This window comes from Balaenoptera ricei, chromosome 3 (genome assembly GCF_028023285.1).
Source record: "Balaenoptera ricei isolate mBalRic1 chromosome 3, mBalRic1.hap2, whole genome shotgun sequence".
NCBI classification, from domain to species: domain Eukaryota; kingdom Metazoa; phylum Chordata; class Mammalia; order Artiodactyla; family Balaenopteridae; genus Balaenoptera; species Balaenoptera ricei.
In genome coordinates, this window is record NC_082641.1 from 20004986 (window position 1) to 20011831 (window position 6846).

A 6846-nucleotide genomic window follows, 5' to 3' on the forward strand; every position below is an offset into this window, starting at 1 on the left:
TTTTTGATATAAAATCAATATGGTAGTAATTGTGGAGCTAGATAAAGTCATAACGTGATATTCCTTAATAGGCTTTTTTTTCAGAGGAAAATACGCATATGAATACATTTACACCTATAGTTCAAATAAATCATTAACCTGGATTACAGTTTAATTATGCTCTTGAAGAAGACTTGATCTGTAATAAACTTCCTAAAGTAAGATTAAAAAAAAACTTATGACTTCAAGTTGGGCAATATATACAGATATCAGGCCTCAGGAAAATGTCTCCAGGGGTAACTTTCTCTTCACTCTGCCTTATACACAATGAAGTGGAAGAAATTAAATGGAATGTGTAATGGTACTTAGATGTAACATCAGCAGATTCTTTGTGTTGCTTCAAGTAATGAAAGAGAGGGTTTTGGAGTGGGGGTCAGGGTGTGTTGTAAAATTCCTGTTCACTAGGGTCACACGTATGCTTCTTTTTGATCAGAAAAAGTATCCTTCGATTCTTGGTTGATGGAAAATTTTGCGTATCACTGGAAGAGGGCATTGTGCCATTTTACACATAAAATACATCTGGTAACCTGAGGCTAGCTATTATAAATCATAAAGAAAGTCAGGTTTATTGAATATCAGATTTCCATTAGATCACATTCATACACAAAGAGTTCAAATTGTAATTGAAGTTGTCAGCTTTCATTCATCTTACATAGGATTTTTCCAGCTGCCCATTATTCATTTTTTTTGTACTTTGAGTCAATTTATCTGAGTCTGCTTTCTGTTAGGAGATGAAAAAGGACAGGCTGATATTTTTCCTGTTAATTCTAACAAAATAGTGGTGATTTTCTAATCACAAAACAATGCTTTTTCCTCATTCAAAATTAAGTAAAATATAATTCCATTTTATGTTTCACCTGTAATCCATATGAAAAATCAATACAAGTTATGTATCTTAATTAATTAAAATGCAGAAAATGTCAGCTCCCCAGGAACTGTCTGAAAAATAAATTATTTTTAAGTTGAGAAATTTCTAGTAAGGCACAATGAGAATTATAAAGTGATTGAATGATCCCTAATGATTAATACTGGTCAACTTTCACTCTGACAAATACAGGCTTCCTGTAAATATAACAACATTGAAATTGCTTAGAAAAGTATTGTGAAAGTTTTTAAAAATTGATCTTATAAAAATCACTTTAAGAAATCTTATTTCTTTTAGCAATTACTAAATTATATCATTCTTATAAACCTCATGAAAGTTGCATTTAATGTTGTCATTAAATGACATTCTTTTGTAGCATCCAAATTATATGTAATTCAGACATACAGCATGAGCCTTTTAATTTTATCCCAAATAGTCCAACCATGAAATAGCATGAAATGGAATAATTGAACTATAAACTTATTAGGGAAGCCAAAGATATTCTGTTCTTTTTCAGTACAGAAATAGAAATATCCAAGTATCATACCTGTTTTCCTCTTGTTTTGCTTTTCACTGTAAGTCTTTTGTATAATTTTTATTTTGTATTAATGCAAAGATTTCACATGAAAACTGACTTAAATGTTTAACATTTTATAGGTCGCAGACCCTTGGAGACCAAATTATGTATGTTCTTGAGCAATTTATGAAACTTATGACCCTACAGTGTGAACACTAACATACCCTGTCTGCATCAGTCAATATTCCTAATGGTCTGGATGGACTTGCAGTCTTGGTCTTCTACCTAATACAATTTGTCATTCATTCATTCATTCATTCACTCATTCATTCATTTATTTGTATGGATTCATTTGTTCATTCATTCTCTAAGTATTTATTAAAGCTCCACTGTGCAGCAGGTGCTCTGCTAAGCCCTGGAGTCTCATTTGTTTACTTATAGATCGCTCCCCTCCTTGTGGTTTACCTCCAGCTGTGGAGACAAACATTAGTCAAATAATCACACAAATGCAAATTTATACTTTACAGTGAATATAAAGACCCACCTACTATGAAAGGAACCCCTGTTTTGAGAAGAAACCATCCAACAGTTTAACCTGATTTACCCTAAGAGAATCAGGAAAGACCTTCTTGAATTGTGAAAGCTGAGCATGCACAAATCAGATGAAACATGGAAGAATGAGCCAAAGAAAATAAAACACATTTGTAGCAGGAGGAAATACAGCTGCAAAGATCCTGGGGATTAATTGACTAATTTTAGAAGCCTGAGGAAAATTACGAGATTAGCATGAGGTGGAGAGGAAGAGAACAGGAGGATCCTGGGCATATCAAAGTGTTATTTCTATAGTTCCTTCGTACCTGTACTGTTCATTAGTAGGTAGGCTAACTATTTAGTTTATTTTCTCCTGTCAGTACAGTTTCTAACATAATTTTTAAAATGTTATTCATGATTTTTTATCCATTGCCTTGATACATTTTCTTATTGATTCTCATTACCTTTTAGTTGATTTCCTTGAATTTTCTAAGTATATAAGCATATCATTGGCAAAATTTAATATTTGTTTCTTCCTTGTCTTAAAAAATGAAAATAGAAAGCTAGAAATAGAGATGTGTTCTGCCTTTCTCTTGTTGAAATAGAGATGTGTTCTGCCTTTCTCTTGTTGAATTACATTTGTGGTCATTTCAAAACAATATTAGTAATAATGGTGATAAAAGCTGTAGGTATTCTTGTATTATCCCTAATTTATTTGAGGATGTTTTAAGGGCAAACCTTGGTTAATTTCATTCAACAAATATTTATTGAGTATACCATGTGCTGGACACTGGTGATACAGGAAAACAGACTAAAATTCCCTGTTTCTTAAAGTTTATATTTTAATGAGGGCGGGGGCACATATAATCAGTTTAAATTTTTTAATATATGCTTAATTAGCTGAAAATAATGATTAGTAAATATCTAGCAAGAAAGTTAAGAGATAATAGTTTTTTAAAAACATAAGTCACTGCTTGTCGTAAGCATTATATAAAGGAAAATGAGCATTTTATTGATCAAGAAAAACACAGGTACTAAAGCTTTGCTTACACAGGGTCACAAGTGCAGTAAAAATTACTGGGCATTCCCCTCTCTTCCTAAAAGGAGGCTATATATCCTCTACTTCAAGGCAAGCCAAAGAAGGAAGGATTTGTGAGAACTAATAGAATAGCTCCCTCAACATGTACCCACAGAAGTTTGGAGCACCATTGGGATGGAGGAGGCTGGCATACTGGAATTTTCTTTTTGTTTTCAGGAATCTGCCCCCATTGTTGCAGATCTCTCAGTGAAATTCTTTTGAGGTGGGTGATTTCTTCTTCTTTTTTTTAAATTAATTTTTATTGGAGTATAGTTGCTGTGCTGTGTTAGTTTCTACTGTACAGCAAAGTGAATCACGTGAAACATGTATACATATATCCCCTCTTTTTTGGATTTCCTTCCCATTTAGGTCACCACAGAGCACTGAATAGAGTTACCTAAGCTATACAGTAGGTTCTCATTAGTTATCTATTTTATACATAGTGTCAAGAGGGGGATGAATTGGGAGATTGGTGATTTCTTCTTAAAGGTACACACGTCTTCTTTTTCCGACTTTAGCCATCTGATGTACTTCCAGGTTCTTTCTATTGGCATCTTTTTGCTCATCCAGGTGGGTTTCTTGAATAGCAGCTGAAACCACCCGAAGTCAGATTTCTCTCCTGATTATGGTCCACACTTGATTATGGGAACCTCTAACCCAATTTTTCATGCAAAAATTCCCATAAGTCCTGGTTACCCTCAGTCCCACCACCTCTCCGATGGTGTGACATCAGTGCTACCAGTAACACCTTTAGATTCCTTCCATGTGAATCAGACACTGTCCACTGTGCCCCTCAATCTTGGGAGAAATATATTTTATCTAATTGTAGATCTTTTTCCTTAATATTCCCACTCACAGAATCCTATAATTTCCTAATCTTTTGTTGTTCTCTCCAAACTCAATAATTAACTGAAGTTGGATTGTTGGGTAAAGATAAAAACATCAGTTTTGATCACATATTTTGCAAGGCAGCATGGAGGTTATGTACCTCACTTTAGAAAATGTCACCCAAGCTAAATAGAAGCTTCTATTCTAGAACAGAACCATACCTTATGTTATGGTTTGAATTAAAATTTAAATACATTAATCTTTCACGAACTTTCTTTATCATCATTTTAATGACTATGTAGAGAGTGATAGATCACCCGCTGGATATATGCCAAATCTCTTGTGGATTCCTCATTTCAAATATGAACAAGGTCACAGAAAGAGTTCAGCAGGTTTAAAAGCTCCTGATATTATTTCCCTTTGATAGTCTCAGGTTTAAAAGGCCATCTTCCCCTAGTTCTTGTAGAAAATATTTATTTATATCCTTCCTAATCCTTCAGCACAGTGCTTAAGTGCTTTAATTCATATAACTAGTCAACATCTGATTATTATATTCATTTTTATTTCTTTACTAATACTCCCTCAGTTGGCTGTGAGCAGAGACTCTCTTGGTTAATGATGTATCTCCAATGCCTATTACTGGGTTTGACTTATAGTAAACACCAATAGGTAATTTCTGAGCAAATAAATTGATGATGAATGACTAAGTGACATAATTAATTATATAATTATTATACTTTAAAATATTTAACTACTACCCTAATGTTGCACTTACGTTTCTACATTTTTATCATTATTAAAACACTTTGAGAATCCTCTCAAGATTTTTTTTGCTTTATATCCATGATTAAATATTCTAAATAGATTTTTAAATTGATCATTGCTTGTTCAACACATGATTTCATGATTTTTAATATGGGTGTCTTAGAAGCCTCAATAACTTGAGTGTTACCTTTTAATTTCTTGACAGTTGTTTAGAAAGTAAAAAATGTCACCACACTATTAATTTTAATTATTTGGCTACTAGTAGAATAAATGTGTGGGTTTTTTGTTTTGTTTTGTTTGTATATTGCCACTCTCAAACTCTTCTTTAGTGAACTGAGTTTTCATGGTCTTTTTGACTTTTCTCCATTAGGATATTGATTTTCTCTTTGATTTATAAAAATTTTTATGCACTAATAATGTATACCCTTTATATATATGTGGCAAATAATTTCTAATTGTGGTAAAATTAAAATTTTACGGTGAATTTAAGTTACAAACATTGCAATTTTTTAGGAAGGCAAGTCTTAATACTTTGGCTTTTAGTATTTAAGCCTTTATTGCCAAATATTTAAATATCACATAATTCTCTATTATATAAATGTTTTCTTTAACCCTTAAATATTTAACCTAATTGATATCTGCTTATTACCTTGTGTGTTTGGGTTCTTAGGTTAATTTATAACTTGAAACAAAAACACACAGAAGTGAACTTTAGGTGTGCTTTTATAGTTTTATTTACCTTCATTAAGCTAATCTTTTTTTTTAATCATTCTATTAAGATTTCAGGAGGACATTTTGGGCTGTAGTCATCTTCTCTGTGCAGCTAACCTCATGTATTTTTGCATGTATTACTTTTGGGATACTGATATGTCACATGACTACCTCCACCTATGACAAATTTTTTTTTGAGTGTGTGGTTAACTTACTGCCCACAGTTCTGTTCATTTTATATTATGTTCTAAATTAATGTACATTCTAATTTAAGATTAAGTCTGACTGATAGACCCTTCCTTTTTTTTCTTTCTGTTTTCTTTGCCCTTTTAATCACCTCCTTCCATACTTTGTTTTTACCTCTTTCATAGCACTGAACATAAGCAATCGTTTACTGACTTGTCTTTTCCACAGTAGACTACGTGGCTGCGTGTGTTTTGCTCTTGCTCTAGTCTACCTCTGGAGGAGAGATGGAGCTGGTTCCATTTATTCTCTCCCCAGTAAATTTTTGATGAGAATCTCCTTTCCATACCATAGCCATTCTTCTAAAAAATCAGTTCTGTAGCACTAATTTGGAGGATATGTATCCTTCATTGTTGAGAGGGAATTTGTCCATGTGCAATTAGCAGGATGAGAACATAGCAATGTTTCAGGGAACAAGTGGGTGTCAGTTATGTAATATGCTGTTGGGGAAAACTCCTAAATGCAGGCTCACTCAAATATTCAAATGGAAAGTCTATGGCTGCCACGCTGGTGACCCGATGGCTCCCGGATCTTGGCTACACTGTCTGCTTAGCAATGCTGAAGTGAAGCAGAGGTTCACCATGTGCTTCCTCCAAGACTTATAACTTCTTCCCAAGATCTGCCAAATTAAATGACTCTTCTATCACCTGTATTATTTCTCTCCTCTGACCTTAGGAATCATTTCTTGTCTCAGTAATGTTGTTTAAAGGTATGTTACTTTCTTACATTTCACATGTGTTTCCACAGCCATTTTCTTCATATATGATGTGTTTGGCATCTCCTGGGGTTGATGCTCTTGAAACAGAAAAATTAGGAATAATTCATATTCTTTTTCTGAAATTGCTTTTCTGTGCCATATCCTACTTGAGGATATCCTACATGCATAATGCCTCCCTGACTGAATGGGAGAATGGATATATAGTAATAAGACACTTTGTGAACAAAATCACATCGATCAATCCTTCAAAATATCATCCGACCACGGGAATTAATAAGTGCTGGGCACTGTGTTTGGTGTCTGGAAAATAGAGTTGTCAAAACACATGCAAAGCCTGCCCTTGTGAATTTCACAGTCTAGCAGAATTCAAGCTCTCAGAGAACTTGATGTTCTCATTCAGCCACCACTAAACATTAAGTTATTAATGTGCAAGTGAATTAAAAGGACTCCCCTTATGAAGTTCAAAATGTAAGATGGAAAAGACAATAAATACTTTTTTAACCAGAAAACCAGATAAGAGCTATAAAAGAGGGGCAGCAAGGTACAGAAAA